Source organism: Sarcophilus harrisii, chromosome 3, assembly GCF_902635505.1.
Source record: "Sarcophilus harrisii chromosome 3, mSarHar1.11, whole genome shotgun sequence".
Taxonomy (NCBI): domain Eukaryota; kingdom Metazoa; phylum Chordata; class Mammalia; order Dasyuromorphia; family Dasyuridae; genus Sarcophilus; species Sarcophilus harrisii.
Genome location: NC_045428.1, coordinates 321634554 through 321661945, shown reverse-complemented (window position 1 = coordinate 321661945; position 27392 = coordinate 321634554). Strand labels below are relative to the sequence as shown.

Sequence of the window (27392 nt, the reverse complement as noted above, 5' to 3'; positions counted from 1 at the left end):
AAAAAACCTAACCTCAGAGAAATTAAGTTGTAAATGGCAGAGCTGGGATTTTCACTTAACTTGTCTCTGCCTCTGTTGCTTAAGTGGAAAAATAAGGAAAATCATATCTTTGTTTTATTGTATTTTTATAAACATTTCCCAATTACATTTTAATCTGACTTATGAAACTTGGTAGCCCCCAGGCAGCAAATTTTATGCCTCAACTCTCCCAATTATTAAACAAGTGTTTATTAAACCTATATTATATGCCAGACAGCATGCTGAGTGTTGGAGATAAAAATGTAATGAGGCTCATGAGGTGCTACAGTGTGGGTCTTAGGAACTGTAGTGCGGAGTATCAATATACTGTCACCTCTCTTTAGGTGTGGCTCCTTCCTTCAAGCTAATCTCACTTTTGCAGATCTAGATTCCCCAAAATTAACCATCTTAATCCTTTCTCTTTAGGTCTTTATGACATTTCCCTCTCCTAGTTCCTCTTCCTAACTATCTAACCATTTCTTATCCGTTTCCTCTCCTAGATCTTAGTTCAGGTCATGTCCACTAAATTTATTTATTTATTTATTTATTTTAAATAGCCTTTTATTTACAGGATATATGCATGGGCAACTTTACAACATTAACAATTGCCAAACCTCTTGTTCCAGTTTTTTACCTCTTACCCCCCACCCCCTCCCCCAGATGACAGGATGACCAGTAGATGTTAAATACATTAAAATACAAATTAGATACACAATAAGTATACATGACCAATTGATTTCAGAAAGGCCTGGAGAGACTTACACGAACTGATGCTGAGTGAAATGAGCAGGACCAGGAGATCATTATATACTTCAACAACAATACTATATGATGACCAGTTCTGATGGACCTGGCCATCCTCAGCAACGAGATCAACCAAATCATTTCCAATGGAACAGTAATGAACTGAACCAGCTATGCCCAGAAAAAGAACTCTGGGAGATGACTAAAAACCATTACATTGAATTCCCAATCCCTATATTTATGCACACATGCATTTTTTGATTTCCTTCACAAGCTAATTGTACAATATTTCAGAGTCTGATTCTTTTTGTACAGCAAAATAACGTTTTGGTCATGTATACTTATTGTGTATCTAATTTGTATTTTAATGTATTTAACATGTCCACTAAATTTAGTTGTTCCTCAGTCTCTTATTCTCTTCCCTTATATTATTATACTTGGACCATAGAAAGAGCTTAATAAACTATTTTCATGCTCATTTTGTTCAAATTTCAAACGACTCATTTTTTTTTGTCATATTTGTCATTTGCTGGCTCTATTTGCTACTAAAGATAGTTTATTTATTGCTATAATTTCTATTGATCTTTTTATGGTCGATAATATTTTGCCTTTCTTCTGTTAACATTTGGGGGGGGGGGGGTGAGCGGGGAAGGGTTCATGAAATTTCTCCTAGCAGTGAAAGAGTTAAAACTAGCCTAGCATCAAGGTCTCCAGATTTTCAAGCTGATTGATTTCCAGTCCAGATAGGACCCCTCTCTGACCTAAGCAGTATTTTGTGTAAAATAAGCCAATTTAGTGGTGTCTAAATTAGCAAGATTATCTGGACTCCAGAGTTAATCCATTATGTACTCCTTTTGTAATTTTTCTTTTCACACTTGAGCACTAAGTACTTGGAATATTAGCGCGTTTCCTCTTTTGTCTAACTTCAATAAAAAGGTACCATCAGCCTACGGCAAAGAAGGCAGGAGGGCACAGAAGGTCACTGTGGGAAGTTAAAGTTGCAATAAAAAGGACCCGGTAGTAGAAGTTACAGGCAGTAGGAGACAACTGCCATTGATGGTATTTGGTATCTCAAGTTACAGACAGTTAGTTTTTGATTCAGTAAAGCAGTAGGCTTCACAGAAGGGAAGCTATTGCTGCAAGTAGTTAGCTAAGAGCTGAGAGTAAAAGTTCCAGTTAGAATCTCAAGAGGCTGTAGCTGAGAGTAGTAAGTGGAAGTGCCTTCCAAGTTTTAGTGTTGTCGGGGTTTGGAAAGAATAAACTTCCCTCTCAGCCTGTCTTTCAGCCTGGATCACCGAAAGAAACCATTGAAGAAATAGTGATCACTCTCTGACCATTGTTGATTTATTAAGTAAAGCTCTTGATCTTATATATATTTTTCCCCCTCAAAGATATTTTATACAAGCATATTTCCCCTAATCTACAATTCTTTTTCTTAGTTAAATGCATTTTTAGTTTTTTTTTTTTCAAACACAGTTAATTTTATTTTGGCTAAATTGTAAATTTTTAAAATGATATCCTCTGTTCCTTGTTTGTTTTTTAGAATTTTCTCCCTAGACATATTCATCCAAAGTAGCGCTTTTCATTTTCCTTTCTTTTTAAATTATGTGACTTTTCATATTTAAGTTATATATTCATTTGGAGTTCATTGTAGCCTGTAGTCTTTTTTTCTCATTCCTAATACATGTTGCTTCCTTCCTTTTCTTTTTTTAAATTTTTATTATAGCTTTTTATTACAAGTTATATGCATGGGTAATTTTACAGCATTGACAATTAATTGCCAAACCTTTTGTTCCAATTTTTCTCCTCCTTCCCCCCATCCCCTCCCCCAGATGTCAGGTTGACCAATACATGTTAAATATGTTAAAGAATAAATTAAATACAATATATGCATACATGTCCTAACAGTTATTTTACTGTACAAAAAAAAAAATCGGACTTTGAAATAGTGTACTATTAGCCTGTGAAGGAAATCAAAAATGCAGATGGACAAAAAATAGAGGGATTGGGAATTCTATGTAATGGTTCAGTCATCTCCCAGAGTTCTTTTGCTAGGTGTAGCAATTCATTACCTGCTCTATTGGAACTGATTTGGTTCATTTCGTTGCTGGAGATGGCCATGCCCAGAATAATTGATTATCATATAGTAGTGTTGTTGAAGTATATAATGATCTCCTGCTCCTGCTTATTTCACTCAGAATCAGTGCATGTAAGTCTCTCCAGGCCTTTCTGAAATCATCCCGCTGGTCATTTCTTAGTGAACAATAATATTTTATAATATTCATATACCACAATTTATTCAGACATTCTCCAATTGATGGGCATCCACTCAGTTTTCAGTTTCTGGTCACTACAAAGAGAGCTGCCACAAACATTCTTGCACATACAGGTGCCTTTCCCTTCTTTAAGATTTCTTTGGAATATAAGCCCAGTAGAAACACTGCTGGATCAAAGGGTATGCACAGTTTGATAACTTTTTGAGCATAGTTCCAAATTGCTCTCCAGAATGGCTAGATGCATTCACAATTTCACCAACAATGTATTAGTGTCCCTGTTTTCCCACATCCCCTGCAACATTCCACATTCTCTTTCCCTGTCATTCTAACCAATCTGACAGGTGTGTAGTGGTATCTCAGAGTTGTCTTAATTTGCATTTCTCTGATTAATAAAGACTTAGAGCATCTTTTCATATGGCTAGAAATAGTTTCAATTTCTTTGTTTGAGAATTGTCTGTTCATATCCTTTGACCATTTATCAATTGCCTCCTTCCTTTTCTATCTATGCCTTTGAATTGCATTATACCTCAGGCCTTCAACGACTCATCACCCCTTCCTCATAAATGATGTTTCTTTACTATTTACCTCAAAGTTTTCCCATTCTCCCAATTTCCTGTGCCTTTCCTCACTAAATTACTTTTTCTTTATGCTGTATATGCATATATGAATACATGTCTACTACAAAGAATGTAAAATATGTAAGAACACAGTTTTGTTTTTAGTTTTTTGTCCTCTACCATGATCCGCATCACAAATAAAGTGTATGGAAAATTTTTGATGATTGCTTGATTTGTATAATTTAAGTTGCTACTCTAAAGTTATTGTCTTCTAAACAGTTTTCCAGATGTCCCAGAAATCCCTATAAAAATAGGAAGTCCTTTCCCAAGTAGTTTATATTTTTTGCTTTAGAATACTAGAGTACTGCATTCAATTATTTCTATTTTTTCTCCTTTCCCCCCCCCCGCTTTTTTCTTAACTAATATTAGGAAGTAATCACTCACTACTTAAACTGGCATATCACTAAATATGTAAATTAATTTAGGTACTTTGGACACTTTTATCATATTGATGTGATTCAACAGTGAACAATTAATTTGTTCTACAATAACTTCTGTTTATTTCATAAGTGTTGTGCCATTATAACTACATAAATTTGAATGGGTTTTAATGAATTAACATTCAGATATTTTATATAATTTGGATTCTTTTATGGCTACAAAGAAATGCTCGGGAATTTTAAGGACATAACAACTATTCATTTTCTCAGTTGATTTATTTGCATATACTTTGGAGCTTTCTAAGTAAGTCATCAGTTATCTGCCAAAAGGAATAATATTTCTCCTCCTTGCTAATGTCTATGCCTTTAATCTATTTCTTATTTCTTTTTTTTTCATTTAACTTTATTTATTTAACATTTTTTCCAGTTACATTCAAAACAATTATTAAAAAATGATTTTTGTTTTTAAGATTTTTGAGTTTTAGGTTCTCTACCTTAACAATACCCATATTAAGAAATCACATGTGAGATTATGCAAAACATCTCCACAAAAGTCAAGTTGTAAAAGAAAACATGGATCTCCCACCCTAATGAAAATAAAAACTCTCAAGAAAAATTAAGTTAAAAATAAAGAGAGAGAAATAGAGAATGTGTCTATCTGTATTCAGACACAATCAGTTACTTCTCTGGATATGAATAGGAATTTTCATCATAAGTACTTCAGAGTAGTTGTGGATGATTGTACTATGAGAATAAGTCTTACAACCACTCATCACAGAACACTGCTATTATTTTGCATATAATACATTTTGCTTTAAAAAAAATACTATCCCTTCAGGGTTAACTCACACTTGTGTCCTGTCTCCATATATACTCCCTCAAATGCCATACAATGAGAATATTCTAATTTCTCCTTGACCTGAGAGTTCCAGAATTTGGCTATAACATTTCCTGAGAGTTTTTATTTTGGGATCTCTTTCAGTAGGTGATCTATTAATTCATTCAGTTTCATTTTACCTCTTGGTTTTAGAATATCAGGACAATTTTCCTTGATAATTTCTTGAAAGATGATGTCCAGGCTCCTTTTTTTTTTATCATGACTTTCAGGTAGACCAATAATTTTTAAATGATCTCTCCTGAATCTACTTGCCAGGTCAGTTGTTTTCCCATTTAGATATTTTACATTTTTCCTTTTTTTTCTTTTTTTCTTTGATTTTGCTTTATTATATCTTGATTTCTCATAAATCGATTAGCTTCCTTTGCTTAATTCTATTTTTAAGGTATTATTTTCCTTAGTAAGCTTTTGCTTTTTAAGTCATTCTTCTCCTAATTAATTTTTTGCATTTCCTTTTACACCTCTCTCAATTCTTTCCCTAATTTTTCCTCTCTCTTACTTGGTTTTTTTTGAGCTCTTCCATGGCCTGAGCCCAATTTTTAATTTTCTTGGAGGTTTTGGTTGTAAGAGCTTTGACTTTGGAATCCTATTTTGAGTGAGTATTATGGAGAAAAGAAGTCTCCATAATAACTTTCAATGGTCAGAAACTTTTTGTTTGTTTGTTTTGGGCTCATTTTCCTAGATTATTGTTCGTCTTTTAACTCTTTGTTAAAGTAGGTCTCTGTTTCCAGGGTGTAAGATGCACTGTTACAAGCTTCAAGGATTTTGAGCAGCTTTTTTCAGAAATCCTTCTAGCAATCTGACCACTAGCACTCTTTTCTGCCCTGGAGTTGTTCTGCTGAAGCTCTGCTGACTAGGGCTACTGCGGGAGTTCACACCAGACTCCCATACTATTGCCACAGACCCTCTCCACTGACCTTCCGAGTCCTCCCTGATCTCTCTGGGCTGAGAGGTCCAGAAGCCCCCAGCACTGCATCTGATTCAGAGGTCCCATCTCTCTGATGCTGGGATCTGGGCTGGAGCTGGGGCTGGGACTCGGCCTGTGCTGGGATTGTGGACTAGGCTCCCACTCTGGTTCCACGGACTTTTCTGCTGACCTTCCAGGTCCTCTTTGGTGTCTCTGGGCTGAGAGTTCTGGAACCAACTAGTACTGCCACTGATTCAGAGGTCAGCCAGGCTCAGCTGGGGTTGTATCCAAAGCTGCACCAGTTCAATCTGCATCCTGACTACAGATTGTAGACACCCCCATGTCACTGATCTTTTCTGCTGAACTTCTATTTTGCCTTTGGCTGGCAAATGTTCTACTCCATCTTTTGGGATGTTCTAATGCCCTAAAATTTGTTTATAATCATTATTTAAAGGAATTTGGAGCAGTTTGAGGGGAGAGTTTGGGCAAGTTTCTGGGTTTACTCTGACATCTTGGTTCTACCACCCTATTTCTTATTGCTATCCCTAGAATTTGTAGAACTATATCAAATTATAATCAAGAGTGGAAATAACTTTGCTGTATCTTTGTATTTACTGGGAAATTTTCTAATATTTCTCTATTTCAAATAGCACTAGTATTTAATTATGCATTTTATGTACATATACATACACATGTGTATACATACATATATAATATATTTAAATGGACTGACTAAATCATGTATATAAGTTCTGTACTTTGTCAGAAGTTTTTTCCTATATCCATTTATAAAACAAATGGTTTATTATTGTTGTTTAAGATATCATTACATTTATTAATAATGAACCATTCTTGGAACTTTGATATTAATAAACAATTATAATAGAGGAAAAAAACAAGTTTGGATTTCTCTATTTCCTCCAAGTTGTAAGAATAGTCTTTCACAGAGCCAATCCAATTACTGAACAACACAGAAAAAAACACAGAAGTTTCAACCTGCTTCATTTCTAACCAGGCTAGTTTTCCTCATCTCAGTTAGCCAAGTGGCTCCAGATTCTTGGATGCTCATTAGTGCTGGGTTTAGTGTGAAAACTTGATCTGTTTAGTTTAATACAGCTCAAACTTCCTCAGCCCAAGTGATCCACTCAGGAATTACAAAAATTGTGAAGCCATGCTTGTGATGATTTTTTTATTATATTATTCTAATCTTTTTTAGTAGAATTTTATCAGTCAGACTGACTTTTACTAATCAACTACTAGGTACCAGAAACTGTGCTATCTGCAATGGATTAAAAAAAAAAAAAGATCCAAAAGAGTATCTGCCCTCAAGGATCTCACAATCCATTGGAGAGACAAAAAATGAACAAATATTTACCAAAAAAGCTCTGCAAAAATAGAAAAAATAAATTAAAGAGGAAGGGAAATCACTGGGACTAAAAGGGTTTGAGATGTTATTTCAGCTGGAAATTAGTGGAAACCAGGGAAGTCAGTAGCAGAAATGATAAGGGAGATAATTTCAAGCAAGGAGAGAAGGGCAGAGAAAATGATCAAAGCAAAGAGTTGAAGTGTGTTGTTTGTGGAACAGCAAAGAGACCAGTGGAAATGAATCAAAGTATGTATGGTAGAGAGTAAAGGTAAGAAGAATTCAAAAGTAAAAGAAGGCTAGTTTATGATGGGTTTTGAAAACCCAACCAAAGATTTTCTATTTGATCATAAAGATGATAAGGAGCCATTTGAGTTTATTGAATAGGGGGATTGACCCCATCAGAATTGCTCATTAGGAAAATCATTTTGATAGGTGAATGGCAGATAAATTGCAGTAGACAGAGATATGAGGCATATGCATCAGTAAGCAGTTGTAATAATAGTCCAAGTATGAATTGGTGAAATTATACATCACCATGGTGGAAATATCAGGGAACAGAAAGAGACCTATTTGAGAGATGTTGCAAGGATGAAATAGAAGGACTTTGTCAAGAGATTGAATATGATAAGGATGGGGTGAAAACATAATATCTATATTTCCTGACTGAGAAACTGGGAGAATGGTTTTGTCCTCCATTATAACAGAGAAATTAGGAAGAGTAGAAAGGGTTTAAAGGGCAATATAATGAGCTCTGTCTTGGACATATTGAATTTATGATGTCTATAAGATATACAGTTTGAGATGCCTGAAAGGCAATTGGAGGTGCAAGATTGAAGATTAGGAGACAGATTAAGGAAGAATAAATAGATGTGACAATCAACAGCATAAAGAAGGTAATTAAATGCATGAGAACTGATAAGATTATCAAGTGAAGTAATGTGCAGGAAGAAGAAAAGAGGGTCCAAAACAGAAAGTTATATGATAATTAGAGGGTATGATTTAGATGAGGTCATATAAGTTTTTTTCAGGCTTTTCTGAAATTAGCCTGCTCATCATTTCTTATGAACAATAATCCATTATATTTATATAACATAAATTATTCAGCCATTTCCCAACTAATGAGCATCTACTCAATTTCCAGTTCCTTACCTCTAGTAATTATTCTTAAAACATTCAATTGAACTCACTGGTAAATTTTTGAAATCAGAGTATTTTCCTACTTTTACCATTCCTTCTTGGATTCAGTTTTACTTGTGATTCAGTGGTTTAAGATTTTTACTTCTTGTTTTGTTAATTTGATCTTTTTTTTTTGGGGGGGGGGTTATGCCATCATTTGTTTTCTCTCAGACTTGAATCATACTGATGTAATAATTTATTTAAACTTCTTTGTCTTCTGAAAATAAAACTTTATTGCAGTTGTATAATTGGTTTTTAAACCCAATCTAGTTATTTGCTTTTATGTCTATTAAATATATTTTATTAGATTCAGCTCATCACTCTAATATGTGCTTTTGAATCACAATTATCACTCAATATATTGACTTTTCCTTATAGCTTTGTGTCATAATCAAATTCTTTAAATATTCAAGCTTTACTTTAATCGAAGGCATCAATATGAAAATGTTGGAAAAATATCTTTAATACTCTGCTAGACATATTCATCCTAGATGTAACTAGAAACATCAATCCATTGAAATCTACTGTTGTTTTTTTTCAGTTGTTTGATCAATTCTAAATCAACTTGTACTTTTTCATAATCTATATCTCCCTTGTCTCTTGAGAAAGATTTCTCAAGTGTCCTATTGAAATCTAAGAATATTATGATGACAAGTAGTCTCTTAATCTGTAAATTTTATAACCCTTTAAAAAAACAAATTTTGGGGTCTCACATGATTTGCTTTTGATGAAACCATCTGGAGCTTAGTGATCATTGTCTAGCTTTCTAAGTATTATGAAAACTTGCCTTTAATAACTCACATCTGAACTTTGAAAAATTGACCTTTACATATTTGAAAAGTAGTACTTTATTTGCCTAACTCCTATCATGTAATCACTGAGCATAGCTCAAAAATCAAACTCACATAATGATGTTACAGCTATTTTTCAATATCCTGAGATGTAATTCATCATGCCTTGGTGATTTCAACTCATTAATTAGTACACTTCAAGAAGTCTTGGTTAGGTAGGATTCATCCCAGCTTGCTGTATATAGGCCATTTTACAGATAGATTATTTCTTAATCAAGGTTTCACTTTGAATGTTGTGGAGCCTCAAATACCACATTCCTTTGATCTACTATTCTTATAACTAAAAAAAAAAAATGAGGTTAGACTAACATGACTGACTTTTGATGAAACTATCGTAGTTCTTAGTGATCATTAACCTTCTTTCTAAGAGCATAGAAAAATATGTTTTTAATCACATATTCCAACCTGTTTTCCCTAGCAATTTAATTCAAATCCATCTGTCTATAAGTTTAAAGATTTTTGTCTTCCTCACATTTTCTTGTCTAAGACTTCTTAATCTTTGGTAATATTTTCTAGGTTCCTCCTGGCAACATCAATGATGTTCATTGGAATTGACAGAATCGAGTAGTGATACCTAATTTTAGTAACTGCCGAGAAAATAGTTCTCTAAGAAATGGGATTAGCTTTGCTTCCTATGCTTTGGATCAGGCTAGCAAAGAATACCTCTTAAACAAAACAAACCAAGAAAGCAAAAGAATATTTACATTTCTATTTCCACCTGGGGAAAAATGAGAGAAACCATAACTTACTCTTTCACTGCCCAGCAAAAGTGAGGAGAGAGAATGGCACTTTTATGTCAAAGAAAAATTACACACACATATAAGGAGACCTTGAAAACAAACTATTTTCTCAGCTGATTGGAAATAATGAAAGCAACTGCCAACCACTCCCTCAGGTGATCATCTTAAGGAACTGAAAATTTAATTTGAAAGAGAAAAAAGAATAAACCAATCATATATTTTTCATTTTTGCTTTTAAAAAAAGGTCTAGAATATAAAGAGAAAGGGTTATTTTCAAAGAATATTGAATAACTTATGGCTGAAAGAAAACCACATTAACTAGAAAAGCTTTTCTTATTAATTCAATGATTTCCTATGTCACCTTAAATCCAGGTCTTAAACTTTCTCTTGGATTAAGAAGTTGAGCTATATAAAACAAATTACACATGGGCCATTTTAATATTTCATATATATGGAAATCTTGCATCTATGACATGAATAAACTGTTACTTTACAAAGACAATCAGCAAAGCTTCATCATTCTCTCTATTCCATCTACCATGTAGTTATCAAAGTGATTTTCCTAAATTGTAACTCTAATCACATGATTTTCCAGTGGCTCCTTATTGTTTTAGTATCAAAAATAAGCTTCCCTATTCAGCTCTTAAAGTCCTTCTCAACCTGGACTCAACTTACCTTTTCAACCTTACTATAAAGTTGTTCCCTCTCCCTCACTCTATCATCTAGCCAAATTGTTCTTTGTCATTCTTCACACAGCACAGAATATCTTTTTGTACTTATGTCTTATACACCAGAATATACTCATATCAGCCTCATCCCTTAGAATCCTTTATTTACTTCAGAGGTCTGTTCAAGTCTAACTTTCCCAGCTCCAAGTACTCTACTCTCAAAATAAAACAAATTACTTCATATTCATTAGTATAGCATATTTCTTTTTGCACATGTTTTTTCTGCAATAAAATTTAACATCCTTGAGAACAGGAAATTTTGTTATCGTTTTAACATTAGTACCTGGCTTATACTAAGCACTTAAAAGTCTTTTTACTTGATTCATTGATATCCCTGGACTACTCCAAAACCTAACACTTTCTCCTCGAGTTTAAAGTACCAGATCAGTCTTGTTTCTCTTTCTTCTGCTATCTAATGAAATGGCCAAATAATTGTCAGGTGTTCTTTCTGCAATAACTATAGACAATTTATAAGTTCACTCTGCCTTCCTTTGACAAATATGTATGCCTTTCCCTGTGGCTTCCTCTCATCATGTTCATTTATTCATGAGAAGTCTGTGAAAACTTTTCTTTTCCAGGTTTGGATGAGATAGCAATTGGAAAATCATGGAGGACTATGAGAAAATACAACCTTTGCTAAGTACTCTGTCAGACAGGAAACGTCTAAAATATATGAGGTAGAACACATCATATTTAATTAAGAAATACACATCTAAAAGTACTTCTGTGATACAATATCTTGAAAGTCAAATAAAGAGAGAATTTGAATTTGATCAATTAATTTTCAGATCTACCTAAAAGGTGCCCAATTTATTTGATTAATTTCTTTTCATGAAAGAGTGTTTTGCTTTCTTGCTTTATCATTATTGTTATTTTGTTTTCTAATTGTACAAAAAGCTTTTGAGACAACATGGCTGCATTATTTCAGGATACCAGGCACATGCCATTCATTTATAGGCCTTCTGCAATGGCATCAATTGTCTATAAAGAGTTAAAAATGAAAACTTATGCCAATGTGTATAATTACATGTTTAACTTTTCAATAAATATTGAAATTGCTTTGGATTTCACAGGAACAGATGAATGAAAGTTAGAGTAGAAAGGGAAAACCTAGGTCCAAATCCTGCTTTGGATACTTTTTAGCTCCATGAAACTGGATAATTCAACTATCCATTTTATATCTCAGTTTCCTCATCTGTAAAATCAAGGGATTGGACTCGATCACTAAAGTCCCTTGAAGCTCTAGAATGATAAGTTTAGGATATTGTGATAAATACGATAGAAATTTTAGACTCTTTGAGCAAAGGTAGAGAGATTCAGGTTAAGCAGCAGAGGCAGCAGAAATAGGTGAAGAGCTCAGCTCAGCATAAGTCTCATTCATTGTTATAAAGTTTATCTAAAGCAAAGATATTGTACTAAGATAAACTATGAAGAGTTAAAGAAAATGGAATTTTTGCAGAATTTTCATTGATATAAGTTTATTGATAACAAACTTGTTCAGACAAAGCCCAAGTTTGAGAAGTTATAAAGGAGTTGCTAAAGGAAAAGTTTCAAAAACTAATGTACATCTTTGGAGTGACTATTTAATATGAGCATGTACCATTCATTCAAACCATTGGGGAAGAAGACCTATTTTAAATAATGACAATTCTGACTTATACAATGCCTTCATAAAATACAATATTTTTAATTACTTTTGCTTTTGTATAGTAACTCAAACTCCATTGAAGAGGTTTTTATCCATATCCTCATCCTAGAGTTCCCTATAAAACTGAAATACCACATTCATTCCCTATATCTATCCTTAAGAATAGCTCAGAGTATAGAATATTGTGGAGAATGTTTCCAGTGGTCTGCATCGAACTTGCCTTAATGAACAAGTAAAATTGACTCTGGAACCATTATATTCAAATATTTTATAAGCAAATGGATGCTTTTGACATGAAAATATCTTTAGGTTAAACCTTCTCTCTTTTGTTTCCATTATTCATTTGTTTAGAAAACCCTTATAAAACAGAGAAAAGGTAAACATTACTTCAGCCCTTCTCTGAATGACCTTAATCCCCAAGTAACCAAGTTCAAGTCAATGAGGTTTTGCTGTAGTCTCAAGAGAAACTACAGACATCTGATGTTTTAGTAACAGCAATATGGAAGCTATTAAAATAAGTAGGAAGCAATAATAGAATGGAGTTTTGTTCAGGATCAGCAAAGAGTACAAGAAGAGGCCTAATTTGCTTTGCAAGCAGACATTTACAAAACCATTATTATCCTTTAACATGAGTGATTCCCCTAATTTTTTTCTGGAAATCTACCAGGCTGGAATCTAATGTTACTCTGCTTTGATTCCTTTCCTCAATATTACTTCTTAGCTGTCTAAAAAAGACCATACTGAGATCAGACTAGACTGGATGAAAGCCAGCCCAGATCCTTGGGCCTACCACATCTCTTACCTCCTAGACCCATTCTGCAAATTAAACTTTAGACATCAGACCTTCACCTCTAGGATCACAGAGACCCTATCTCTAGAACCAAAGTCTTCAACATCAGACCTGTGATAAATGGATAAAGACAAAAAACAGATGTACACTACCTGTATTCCTACTAATAGCTTATTTTCAGAGCCTCTTAAATTAGTTCCTGTCTCCCTTCTTCCCAATAAAACTGAAAAGAAATGGCACAGAACTCTGCCATTCTAAGAACTTAAGTGTGCAAGTCTTGCTAAAAGAAAAAAATAAATAAAATAAAAATAAAAAAAATAAAAAAAGTAATACATCCCCATCCTATGGTTAGCAATTTCTTATCTCTTACTTTTCCACTAGTAGTGATGCAGAATCCCTGTTGCCCTATACTTCCAGTTCTCTCATTCTTACCCACATGAACTTTCCCTCTCCCAAGTATTAATCCAGCTCTTCTTATCCCTTCCATTGTGCCCTTTGGGACTCCTATGATTAATAAATGGCCCTTTGTCTTAGATATTTTTCCCTGGTATTTCTCTCATACTCCCACATTAGCCCAAGTAGAAAAGGCATACTTCTTGTTTTCCATTGTCATTTTTGGATCATTCCTTTGCTATTACAGCTCAGCACCCTATTCACCATTGATGTAAATTCCATTATATTACATACTAATGGGTATCAAAACATTTTTGACAGTTCCTTACTGGCCTCCATGTCCTTCTTTCATTCTCAAAGACTTCTAAACCTAGAGCACCATCTTCTTCTTAACCTCAACTTTTCCCCTTACTTTTCAGATATTTTATATATTGAACATGTAATACTCAAATGCTATAGTTTCTGGCTTATCAATCTCAATTTCTATGACCTATCCCTTCCCTCTATCTTATCTGCACATAAAAATAATTATATGCTTGATCTCTTCATCACCCACAAGTTTTTGACTTTACTGATTGAGGCTTTTGAATTTCTTATGAGCTGAACCACCTATCATTCCCACCTCTTTTCATGTCTCCTCCAATCTTCTTCCAAATCATCTTGATTTTCTTCCCTTATCAATGTTACCCCTATAATAAACCCATTCAAATTAATATTATTCTCTTCATGCATCCCTTGACCTTATACTATGAATGCTTACATATGCCATGCCAAATCACCATTCTACTTCTATCATCCCACCATTTTCTATGTCCGTATTCAGAAACTGCTGACTCTACTATTATCATTAACAAATGTGTGTTCTCTGAATTTAAATGGTTCCTCATTGTTGCAAGATAATACTTTTATTCTTCTCTGTTGGTCTCTATTGCATTCTCCATAGGAGTTTTTTCAAAAACTTCTTTTTAAACTCCTTATCGTATCCCTCTGAAAACCTTGATTCCTGAGAAAATAGAGGTTATCCAACTTAAGTTCTTTCTTCTGATTTACATTAAGCCTCAAATCCTCTCAAGATAACTTCCCCACCCATTTTCTTCTTTTTTTAAGTTTATTTTATTTAAAAAACAGAATAAGAAAAAAAAAAGAAAGGAATACAAAACAAAATAAAATAAAAAGAACATTGTCATGTGCCTAGCAGAAGATGAGGGAATATTCAAAATATATAACAACAAATTACCAGATCAAGAAAGTATACATACATATATATATATATGTATGTATACATATATATATATATATATATATATATCTGTTAGTAGTAGAGTGTAGAGTATTCATGAGTGTCCATCTTTTACTTCCTTGTAAATTGTTCTTTTGTTCTCTGCTGTTCATCATTCCTACCACCCTCAAGCAGACTATAGTTAAGAAAGGAATTTTATGTATATATATGTAGATACACACACATACACACACACACACACACACACACTTTTTTTTCTTAAAGGCTTCTCTTTTCCAAAAGTAAACCTTCTACTTTGTATGATTAACACAATTCTCTTCTGATTCTTTTAAAAGATTGTCTAAGCCACATATGTGAACACACACACAACATACCTTCAATATCTATTAACTTAAGATTCTTTATGTCTTCTCAACCTTTATTTTACAGCTTTTGAAAGTGTTATTGTTCTTTCCTCCTGAAAACTCTCGCTTCTGGGTTTTTATGATACTATTCTCTCTTGTTTCTCCTCTTGCCTATCTGGACAATCTTCATTTAATTTTTTTTCAATTGGCAAACATTTTCTCTCTTCTGCATCCCCCCATCATGAAAAGGAGAAGAAAAAGGCAAAGAAATCCTCTGCAACAAATATTTGTAGTAAAGTTTTAAAAAATCCTATACTGGCCATTTGTCTCATGCTCTATGCTTAGTCCATCACTTCTCTGTCAGAAGGTGAATATCATCATCATTGGTCTTCTGAAATCATGGATAATCATTTTACTTACCAGAGTTCCCAAGTTTTTCCAGTTTTTTGATAAAGTTGTTATAAGGTAGCCTCAACTACTTTGTTTTCTACTTCAGTTCATATAAACCTTCCCTGATTTCTCTGAAACTCTCTCTGATCTTTTTTTTCCTTTTTTTTTAAACAGCACAATAATATTCCATTACATTTATATATCATAATCATTTATATTTCATAATATAGATTCTCAGTTCTAAGTTACTACTTTATTAGAGACATTTCACATAGGATATCCCACAAATATTCCAAACTCAACATCTCCATGAGAAAATCTTTCTTTCCAAATCTATCTTCCCTCCCCCCCCCTGCCCCCAAAGCAACTGGAGTTAAGTGACTTGCCCAGGGTCACATAGCTTTGAAGTGTTAAGAAAGTGTCTGGGACCAGATTTGAACTCAGGTCCTGTGTTCTATCCACTGCACCATCTAGCTGCCCCCAAATTATCTTTCTTCTGAACATTCTTATTTCTGTTGGAAGCACGACCATCCTTCTAGTCATTCAGGTTCATGACTTTGGTGTGAATCTTGAATCTTCACTCTTATTTTCTTTCATTCCCACATAGTCAACCAGTGGCTAGGACTTGCCATTTATATTTTCATTACTTCTCTTGGATTTGTAAATTAACTCCACTAATTTGTCCACTATGGTAGCTCATGATTTCATCAAAATTTATTGCAAGTGACTCTTAAGTTGGTCTTGCTTCATTATTCATGCCTCTAGTCTCTCTCTTTTCCACTGGAGTCTCCATAGTCTCTTAAAATGAGCTCCTTAGTGTCAAGATTTGAGCTCATCACTCTTCTAATCTAAAAGCTTCTATGGCCTCAAAAACAAAATGCAAAGTACTCTATTTGGTAATTAAAGCTAGTCATAATATGTCACTAGCCTACTTGTACAAATATATTTTATATTACTTCCTTTCATGCATTTTGTAGTCTAATCAAACTAGTCTATTTCCTGTTCCTCATACATGGCATATCATCTCACACCTTCATGTCTTTGCATATGCTGTCCCATATGCTTAGAATTCAGATCTCCTAATCTCTGCCTATTGGAATCCCTAACTTCTTTTATAGATCAGCTCAGGTATTACTTCCAATATGGCAGTTTTTCTGATCCCTCATCTGATAGTGTCTGATTACTCTTCCCTAGACACTAATTTATTTTAATTTTCTTGCAGAAGTTTTGTATCTACTTTTATAATAGAAGTGATCCTTTTACACCACATGCTTCATCCTAATGGAAATTAAGAAAGTGTTTTCTTTTTCCTTTTTAAAAAAAATTATTGATTCATCCAAATATGTCTTTTAAATGAATAAAAGACAGACTAGAAAAAAAGACAGACTAAAATGGAAAATTTTTAAATAATTGTCATGTGCTCAGAAGAACATCTGGAAGGATACACAATATGTAACATTTCAAGAAAGCATATATAATAATGGAAGAAGTTATATTCATGAGTATCTTTCTTTTATTTGCTTCCTAGTAGGTTATTCTTTTGTTCTGTGCTGCATACTTCTTATTCTTTTTTCCCCTTTTGTTGTACTACCAGGAGCTGTTGGAATATATAGGAGCCACCTTACAATGGCTACTGGAGGTCCAACCCAGAATGGATCTCCTCTTGTGAGAGAATGATACAAGGAGACTGAGAAGCAGTTACTGTTCTCTGACCTCTCTGACTGAGAGGCTGTTGCATTGTCTGATCTCCCTTCTCTTCCCTCTGCCTCCAATTTATCTCATTCCCAGTCTGTAACACCTCTGTCAGCAAAGGCTGCCTTGCAGTTCCTTCAAAAGTTACAATTCACAGCTGTGGAGGCTCTCGGATAATTGACCCGGCCCTTAACAACCTTTCATATCCTCCACTTCCCTTAAGCAGGTTATAATTAGGGACATAAATTTATATATACTTATTCATATATATATTCACTCTGACCCAGACTCACACACATATACATGTATATGTATATATACACATACATATACCCACATATACTGAGACATATATATATATATATATATATATATATACATATATATGTATGTGTATATATACATATGCATGTACTGACACAATGTAAATTTCTCTGATGAATGAATCTTTTAAGTTTGATTTTGTCTAAGATCAATGACAACTACTCCTACTTTTTTTCCTAATAAATTCTACTCCTGAAACTTGTAGTGTTTGTTTATCCCTCTTATTTCTTATCCTTGCTAACTGTTCAACTTTAATTTTGCTCTCTAACTTGCTTTGCTATTTACTTAACTTCCCTCAATTCATGGATGCTTTCCTTATTTTCTCCCCCCACCTTTTCCTTCCCTCTTCACCTCATTCCCATTAGTCTACAGACCTTATCTCTCTGATTAATCTAAAGATCATTCTGTACCCTACCTTATCCTATGCCACCATTTCCTCCAATTTATACCTTTCCTATTAATGTATTTACTTTATCCCACTATCATTACTCAACATACCCTTCTGTATTCTATCTTACTCTATTCTTTCCCCCCTTATTTATTTATAGATTTTGGAGATTTTGGTTCTATACTCTTTATGGTATGTATATCTAGTGTAAATTATTTCAACTATTCCTAATGTGAGTAGATTTTCAGAACTATAACTCCTCCTCTCCTCTTTAATGCCTCTATATCAGTTTTTCCTCTTCACCTCATTTGTATAACATAATTATGATTTTTAATATTTTTTGGAGAGTATTGCTTTTTATTATGAGGTCATATCAACTATGCCCCAATCTTTCTTTTGAGTTACCAAATTACTGATGTCAGTCTTAAATATATGGTATACATTTCCATACACAACACATAAACATTTATCCATGCTGAAGTCCTTGAAATTAATATTTGATATTTCTTATATGTTAAATTTTCTGTTAAGTTTGGGTTTGGTTCAAAGTACTGAAAATCTGCAAGTTTATTTAATATCCTTTTTTCCATTCAATATTATGGATAATTTTGCTGGATGTGATATTTTGACCTTAGATCTAGTTCTTTTGATTGCCAATATATATCATTCCAGAACCTATGGCCTTTTACTGTGACTGATTAGCCCTGTACAATTCTAATTGTAGCTCCAGCATATTTGAATTGTTTTTTGTTTCTTGAAATTTATTTTTATTGTTCTTGCAGTTTCTAAATTTGGCAATACTATTCCTATGTGTTTACCACAAAGGATCTCTTTAAGGTGGTGAAAGGTGGATTTTTTTTCTCCTCCTATTCTATCTTTCCAAGATAATTGTCATTGATTATTTCTTGAATTATTGTTCAAGGTTCTTTTTTTTTTTAATCACAGCTTTCAGATAGTTCAATAATTCTTTTATTTTCTCTTCTTGATCTGTTCTCCACATATGTTCTTTTTCTTATAAGATTTTTCACATTTGGTTCTATTTTGTCATTCTTTATAGTTTATTTTGTTACTTCTCAGTCTCTCATACCTTCACTAATTTCTCCTTGCCCAATTCCAACTTTTAATAAATTATTTTCTTAAGACTCTATCGCTTTTGGTTAACTTTTTTTCGTAATTTTATTTTTCTTGGATGATTTTTATTTTTTCTCTCTGGGTAGATAACCATATAATGTTACTCTTTGTGTTAGAAGAGGCATTTTTTAAATTCAATGTCCTCCTCTGAAGATGAATCCTGATCTTCCCTGTTCCCACAGTAGATTTGTATGATTGGGCTCTTTCTTTTTTGCTGGTTCCTTTTTAGGAAACTTTTTAATGGAAACACCTCTAATTGTGGAGAGATGGTGCCTCTAGCTTCATTTCAGCTCTCTCCTCTGACCTGAAACCCCAAAACAAGAGCTCCCCTTTCCTGCAGGTTCCCGCAGCCAGCAGCATCCCTACCCCACTGCTTCTGTATTCACAGGTCCTCTGGTTCCTTTTCGGCCAGGGCTGCAGTTCTGCAGCACAGCTGGGCCTAGCATTACTAATCAGCCAATATTCCCTCAGTCTTGCTGGATTCAAAGCCCTGTTCCTGTGATTCAAGCTGAGGCTCCCCCTAAACATAGCAAGTCCCAGGGTCCCCACTTGCTTTTTAGGCAGAGTTACCCTGGAAGTGTTTGCACTTCACGTGGGTTAATGTCTGGCCCAGGGTCTTTCTTTGGATCTTCCCAGGTTGTCCCTAGAGGATCCAAGTCTTGATTTTTCATCAGTTTATGTTCCTCCTGAAATTTTTTTTTTCTGTTTGTAGGAGAAATTTGGAAAGCTTGAAATTTTCTGACTTTGCCATCTTCCCAGAATTCTTTCCAAGAAAGTGTTTTCAATCCTTTGTTAAAAGAACTTATGATGGGTCACATGTTATATCTCTGAAATCTGTACTTTATGATTAAGGAAAGTGCTGCCTTAAAATTTTGGCCTCTGAATCAGGAAGAAAAGTCACTCAACACATTTTAAAAGATGTGATTTTGTCCTGTGGAAGACTTTATCTTCCCATCTGCTGTGTGGGGGTCATTTTTTTCAATTTTTTAAATTATGTTTGACCTTAGTCAACCTCTTAAGGTTCTCCTCCCCAGGTTGCTATGGAACCAGCATCCACATGTGCAGTCAAGACACTTTTGGCTGGCCACCTCTGTTTTGTTTTGTTTTTTAAATGTGTCTTTGCCTAACTATACCTAACTGAACAGTAAAATTTTCAGAAATACCTACTTTAGAAATCTTAGAAATCTGGGTTCCTAAATAGAAGTTGAGTGGTAACTGGAAGAGTTTTCTGGAGCCACATGGTTCTCACAGAATAAAGTGATTGTTGACAAGCTAGCTTAAACCAGATCCTGGCTTACCAGAAAGTATGACCTTGAAAGAATTGCTAAAAAATTACAGAATTTAAATAAAGTTTAAAAGGCTGTTCATCAGTACCATAAAGTGTTTCTTGTTCTTGTTTTTAAGTATTAACTTCCTTGGAGAGTATAATTGCCATTATAGTTTACTATTTCATGTAATTATGGGTATTTGTGTTTTGTGCATTTTTGTACATGGAGAAACAAATAATTATTCTTTACCTCATCTATTTTATGGTTCAGTGACTTTATAATACCTCACAGGGACTCTAAGCATGAGCTAATTATAAGCTTTTCTTTAAGATTTTCCCTGAAGGTTGAAAAAAACAAGAAAAAACCCTGAGTCCCCCTCTCTTTTTTTATTGTTGAATGTATTTAATGTAGATTTATATAAATAAGAGAAATTATAGTAAATAATTAAAAATTATATTTAAATTCCTTGTTACAAGTGGGCCCACTATTGGTTATGGATCAGTTGTAATTTTCCTAGTGTTGAAACCTGAAATTGCTTTCTGTGCTATCTTTAGACTTTCTTTGAACTTTCTGGAGCTGGTTCTTATTATCAGCTTATGACCTCTACCAGAAAAAAATCATAATGGGGATTTCCCTACTGGATGAGTTAGAAAGGCCTAAATCATCTCTTTCTAGCTCCAAGAGGCATGCTATTGCTTTTCAGGCTCTGAGAAAAGTAAAATGCATTCATTGCCTTTGCTTCTTTTATCCACTCCACTCATTACTGAATTTTTTGCAATCTGGCTTCCCACTTCTTTACTCAGCTGAAACTGATCTTTGAAATTCCTTATCAATCCTTAATTGCTAAATCTGATGGTTTTTCCTCGGTCTTTTTTTTTTTAACTTCTTCAGATCATTTTACACTATTGACCATTATTTTCTCCTGGACATTCTCTCCTCTCTGGAATTTTATGATGTTGTTCTTTCTTAATTCTCATCTTACCTGTCAGATTACTTCTTCCTAACTTTCCTTGTAGAATCATAATGTACATCATCTCCTCAATTGTGGGTATACCCTAGAATTTAATCCTGAACTCTTTCTCTTTCTCTTTGTCTCATTTATTGTGTTTTTCCGTATCTTTCACAATCATCTTTGGGATGATAATTCCTGCCTCGTTTCTCTTTTTAGAATCTAAGCTCCCACAGGATTGAAATTTGGTCTGGGCAAAATCTGTGGCCACCTTATGGGAGTTGACAGCACAGTCTTTGTATAACAGCAAATTGTATATACTTTAGTATTTTAAAATCTAAAGAGAGGATTCCAGTCAACCCTAACAACTTTTTAAACCTGAAAGCACTACATAAATATGAATAATAATTATTATTTATTTATTTTTCCATTCATTCATTTATTTATTTTTAATAATAATAACTTTTTATTTTTCAAAATACATGCAAAAATAGTTTTCAACACTCATCTTTGAAAAACCTTGTATTCCAAATTTTTCTCCTTCCCTCCTTACCTCCCTCCCCCTTCTCTGGATAGCAAGTAATCCAATATAGGTTAAACATGTACAATTCTTTTGAACATGTCCACATTTATCCTACTACACAAGAAAAATCAGATCAAAATGGGAAAAATGAGAATAAAAAAAAACTAAGCAAACAAACAGACAAAAAAGGTGAACATACTATGTTGTGAGCCACATTCAATCTCCACAGTTTTCTATCTGGATACAGATGACTCTTTTCATCACAAGTCTTTTAGAATTGCCTTAAATCACCTTATTGTTGAAAAGAGCCAAGGACATTACAGTTGATCTTCACATAATCTTGTTGCTGCATATAGTGTTCTCTTTATGTCTTAGTAGAATTCTGATTTCAATGGAAAATTCAGAGTAAATTCTATTTAGACTGAAGGAGCATTATAGAATATGCTAAGTGATGATTAATAATGATGTCACATTTAAATAATTTACAAAATGTTTGTAAACTGAGACTCAGAAAAGGTACTTATGTTCTAACCTCTGCAAATACAATTATCAGGCAATAAAACAAATATTCAAACACAGGTCTTCTGACTCCAGGTCCAATACCATAGTAATCTAGTGAAAAAAATGTGAATAAGTTTTCAGTAGTGCATTAATAAACAGGACCAGAATAAAGTAATTAAATTTATTGTCATAAATGTATCATAACTCCATCTTAAAAGAAACCATTTAATATATATATATTTTTTATTTTTTCCTATAGTCACTTGTTGTATATAACAGCATTGAATTCACAAAATTTTGACACATATTCTTTAATTGTTTATCATGAAACCACAATTTGCCACAGGGGATCTTAAAAATAAAATTTTAAAAAATCAATTCATTTTTCCAAGTCTAGCCTAGAATGTATTTTTTCAGTAGAGTTTCAATCAGACCAGTCCCAAGGACATTAAACTGCATTTATTTCCCCTTTACATATTTTTTTTTAATTTTAGTGGCATGGTGTAAGTTTATTCTTTAGTATTCCATCTCTTTGGGGGAATTTCTATAATTCCAGAACCATTTCCCTTCTCAGCATATTAATATCTTTCTTAGATTTCATCATTCCCTTGATGGAAACAAGATTTCTAGGTCAACTGGAAGCAAAATATGCCCAAAACATATTTTTGTTGGATGCTTTAGAGTCTGAAAAAAATTTAAGATCTTATATACCCATCTGGACTTGTTCTAACAAAAGTTTTGCATGTCCTTGAAAGAAAAAGGGTGTATTGTCAATAAAAAATTACCTTTTCCCCTTCTTCAGTATTCTAATCATTACAATGTCTTGCTTGTAACAAGATTTTTTTTTTCCCTAGCAACAAATAGCAGTTGCTTTTTACATCTTTTTTTTCCCTTTCTATTTCAAAAAACTTGTGGAGAATCTCTCTAGCTACTAGGTCCATCTCAAGTTCTGTTTTATTTTTCTTTGAATTAATTAGGTCAATTAGGTTATGATAGTAGCTATTACTTTGGTGTTCTTTTCATTTTAAACTGTATTTTCTTTTTTTGTTTTGGTTTGGCGAGTACTAAATCATTATGGACTTGAATAGTCCTTGCTGTGCTCTACTTTCTCACATCTACAACCATCATAGTATCTCTAATAGACATTGAAGTATGTTCTCTAAAAGCTACAATTACTCCTTGCTTTGATGTAAATTCTTAAAATCACTGAGTGTAAAAGAAAACAAAAAGAGGAATAAAATACCTGCATATGGTGTAAAATCTAACAATTCATCAAAGGAATAAATGTAGGTGAAGAAACTTGCTTGATCTGGTTTCACCTGGTCAACTTCAGACATTTTGAGTCAGTTTAGTGTCAGCGGAAGGGCACACATTCCTAATTATTACTTTCACAAAATTAGACTACATAAAAATTAATGGTTGTAGCAAATAATTGCACATTAATATCTAAGTTTCTTTGAAACTTTGACATATATTCCATATTTTGTTGAAATATATTGATTAGAGTAATTGTATATAGGTGATTTCAAACAACAAGCTACATGTTATCCTTCATATATGGTGTACCAAACATCTTTGTAACTTTGCAAAGCTATTCTCACCTCCATCTTACTGGAATTCTTTAATTCCTCACCTCAGGTGCACCTCAGGTATCAACTCCTCCATGAGATCTTTTCCTGATGTTCACCATTGTTAGACCTATTTCTATTTCCAGGTATTTTTTGAATACTTTAAATTTATTACTCTGTACATGTGTTGTATATCTTCTCAGCAGGATGAAAGTTTCTTGAAGCTGGGAGCTTTTCTTTTTTGTCTTTGCATCCCTGTTCTTAACAGTTTGCCTTGCACATAATAGGTGCTATATGAATTGAATGGGTTTGGAAGGTGGTGCCTTGGGCCTGGAGTCAGACCCAAGTTCAAATATAACTTCAGACACTAACTGTGTGACTCTAAGTATGTCACTTAGCCTCTATAAAATCAGTTATCAATATATTTCTTAGATTAGTGAAATCAAAATAATCACCATTTTCCCCCTCTATAAAATCATGATAATAATAACACATGCCTCTCCAGATCGTTATAAGAAAAAATGATATTAGGCTTGTAAAAAAACATAGCAGAATGTCTAGTACATAGTAAGTGCTATATAAGTGTTGACTAGTAGTAGTTGTTTGTGTAGTTATTTTTACAAAATTTATTCTTCAATTATCCCTGTAGCAGAATACAAATTTGAACATTCAATAGACAATCTACCCAGGACTAAATTTTCTACCATGGTCTTTGTGCACTTTTACTACAAAGTCCTGACACCAAAATATGGGATCATTTATGAGGCTCCTAGCACATAGCATAAAATGGCTAAAAAAATGCAATCACTCATTTTGATTTAGTCCTCTCTCCCACCCTGTAATGGCTTTGGATTCCATACTATTGACCTTCTCTGCTTTTGTTCCCATCAAAATCAATATAGTATCTTAAGTCATAAATTTGCCTTAGCTTGCTTTGTGTTCATTGGCTTACCATACATTTTCCCTGCTAACAGTGCAATAATGAAGTTATGGGTAAGGTAGCCTTCTTTTAATCAGCAATTATTACAGTAGGACCCAGGCTTTATACTAAATGACAAATGGAAAGTACTTAGAGCCACCTGGGATTTAGAGAGACATTGATCAAAAATACTTTGAGAAATGGCTTTAGAAAGTAAAAGCTTTATCTGAAGTTCTTTAGAACAAGGAATGTTAATCATAAAGTAATTGATTAAAATAACTTTCTTGATATTGTTCTCCTCTGGGAGGGAGAAGACACCAATAACTTGCTAAGAACTCTCTAGCTAAATATCATATATGGATGTTATAGTGCCCAAATAAGGAGAGTGTTTATAAGCAAAAGCAATAGCTCTCAATGCATAGCTCAATGAGGCTTGCAGATGTTTTTTTTTGTTTTTTTTGTTTTTTTTTTTGGACTGGATTTCAAATTTTTTTGTTGTAAGATATTATAAATTTGAATGTTTAGATGGATATCAGAGGATTCCAACTCATTGGTCAGAAGATTGAAAACTCAAGGGAATGAGTCAATTCTTCTTTTGGTTGGACAGAATTAGAGAAGATATACTGGTAAGGACTAGAAGCAGACACTAAAATTTCTAAAGATGTGGCTCCTCTTCCTGTTTCTGACACTAATTGGCTAAATGCTAAGCACTATGTTGTTATTGTTCATCCTTTGTTTTCAAAGAGGACCAAAGAGGTCCTAAAAGTGATGTCCTGACATGCCTGTGAATTGGATTTAAGTGAAACAGAGCCCTGAAAAGTTGTTAGCCTCATGCTCTCCTCCGGAACCAGTGAAGTCCAATGGCAAAACAGTCAGGATGATTGCTAAATTTTAGGGGTAGAAAGAAAAGAAAATTGTCCTTGTTCTCCAGGAATTCAGAGTTTAATGGGGAGATAATATGCAATCAAGTATGTACAAATGAGATAAAAAGGATGTACAAGGCAAGATTCTCAGCTGAGAAGATGGGGGGAAGGAGGAAATCATTCAGTATCACCAGTCCTTGGCTTTTTTATCTGTAGAATAAAAACAAAAATACCTGATTTAACTATTTCACAAGAGTGCTTTGAGGTTAAATAATAATAATCTTCATTATTATTATTACTTTTTTACTGCTCTTATTATTCATCTTTACATAATCCATAAAATTAACCAAGTTTTCCTCTACAATGCTCTAATAAAGCAGTGAACAAATGGCTGGGATTACATGGATTATACTACTTGACTTGACTGAATTTTATCATGTCTTTATGGAAATATTGCATTGATATTTGAAACACTGGAATAATGAAAAGATTCTTTTTTTCAAAATAGCTGAACAGAAGCATTTTGAAAGTTGCAAATCTCACAAATCAAGTATACAGAAAATATCTGAAGTAAGGATTTGAATACATGCTTATGGTAGTAGGAGAATATAGATTGGGAAAAGTCAATGTTAACCAGCTCATTAGTCCAAAGATTTGTTTTCTTCTGAGTACTCAGGTCCATCATATTGAATTAAAAAGACATACAAGTGGAGTAAGCTAAAATTTTAATCAAAGAAAGTGGTATTCAACTATTGCTCACAATAATGGATACTTTCAGTTTTGGTGATACAGGAGAAACAGTAATTGCCTTAGGCCAGTGGACATTGAGTTTATGAAGCACTTGCATGACAAGATAATGTCCTTCCCCTCATTGCCAAAGCAGAAATACTGATCCCTGAGGAATGACAGAAATTTAAGAAGCAGATGATGAAAAAATTCAGCATAAAAATAAAATATAGGAATTTTCAGAAACAGATGAAGAAGAAGAAAATAAACTTTTTAAAAAGATAGTCATTTGCCTCTTGCTGTGTAATACTATCACTGAAGTTAATGGCAAAAAGGTCCAAGGAAGGCAGTATCCTTGGAATGTGGCAGATGTTGAAAATGGTGATTATTTTGATTTCACTAATCTAAGAAATATATTGATAAAAACTAACTTAGATATGAAGGATCTGGCTAACCCCATGTGCATTTTAGGAACTATAAGAGCTAGAAGCTGGCAGCCATAACATATAACAGTGTGGACAGCAACAAAAGCAAATAACAGATCACCAAGAGTCCCCTGCAAATATGGAAGAAGAAAGAAGGGAGCATATACCCAGGAAGAAAAAGGTAGAGATAGAGATGGAGATGGTGATGGAGCAAGTGTTTGAGATGAAGATCAAAGAAAAAAGTGCAGAAGCCAAGCTTCAGCAGCATCAAAAGCAGATGCAAAACAACATAGAGAATTAGCACCAGGAATTACAGGAGAAAAAGTGTCAGTATGAGGACTGCAAAGCCAAACTGGAAAAGTCAGCAATGTACAAAATTCTTCCCAAACATTGGAAAAGAACAAGTTATAAAAAGATCTTTCAAACCCATTATTGACCACTAGTCATGTCAATAAGATAGCCTTTCCTAAGTATTCCTTTCATCTATTTGACCAGTTTCCACCATTTGTATCCATAATGATGGATTTAACAGCACTACATTTTCTTTTTTGTTTTGTTCCTCCAATTAATGGATATTTAAATGCCTTGAATTGCACAGTGATGTCCTGTAAC

The 27392-nt window shown here is 33.6% G+C and overlaps 1 pseudogene; it reads left to right on the top strand.

Annotated features, from left to right (window-relative positions):
- Window positions 1–16191: 16191 nt before the first annotated feature.
- LOC100918017 lies at window positions 16192–27191 on the top strand (annotated as a pseudogene).
- Window positions 27192–27392: the final 201 nt, after the last annotated feature.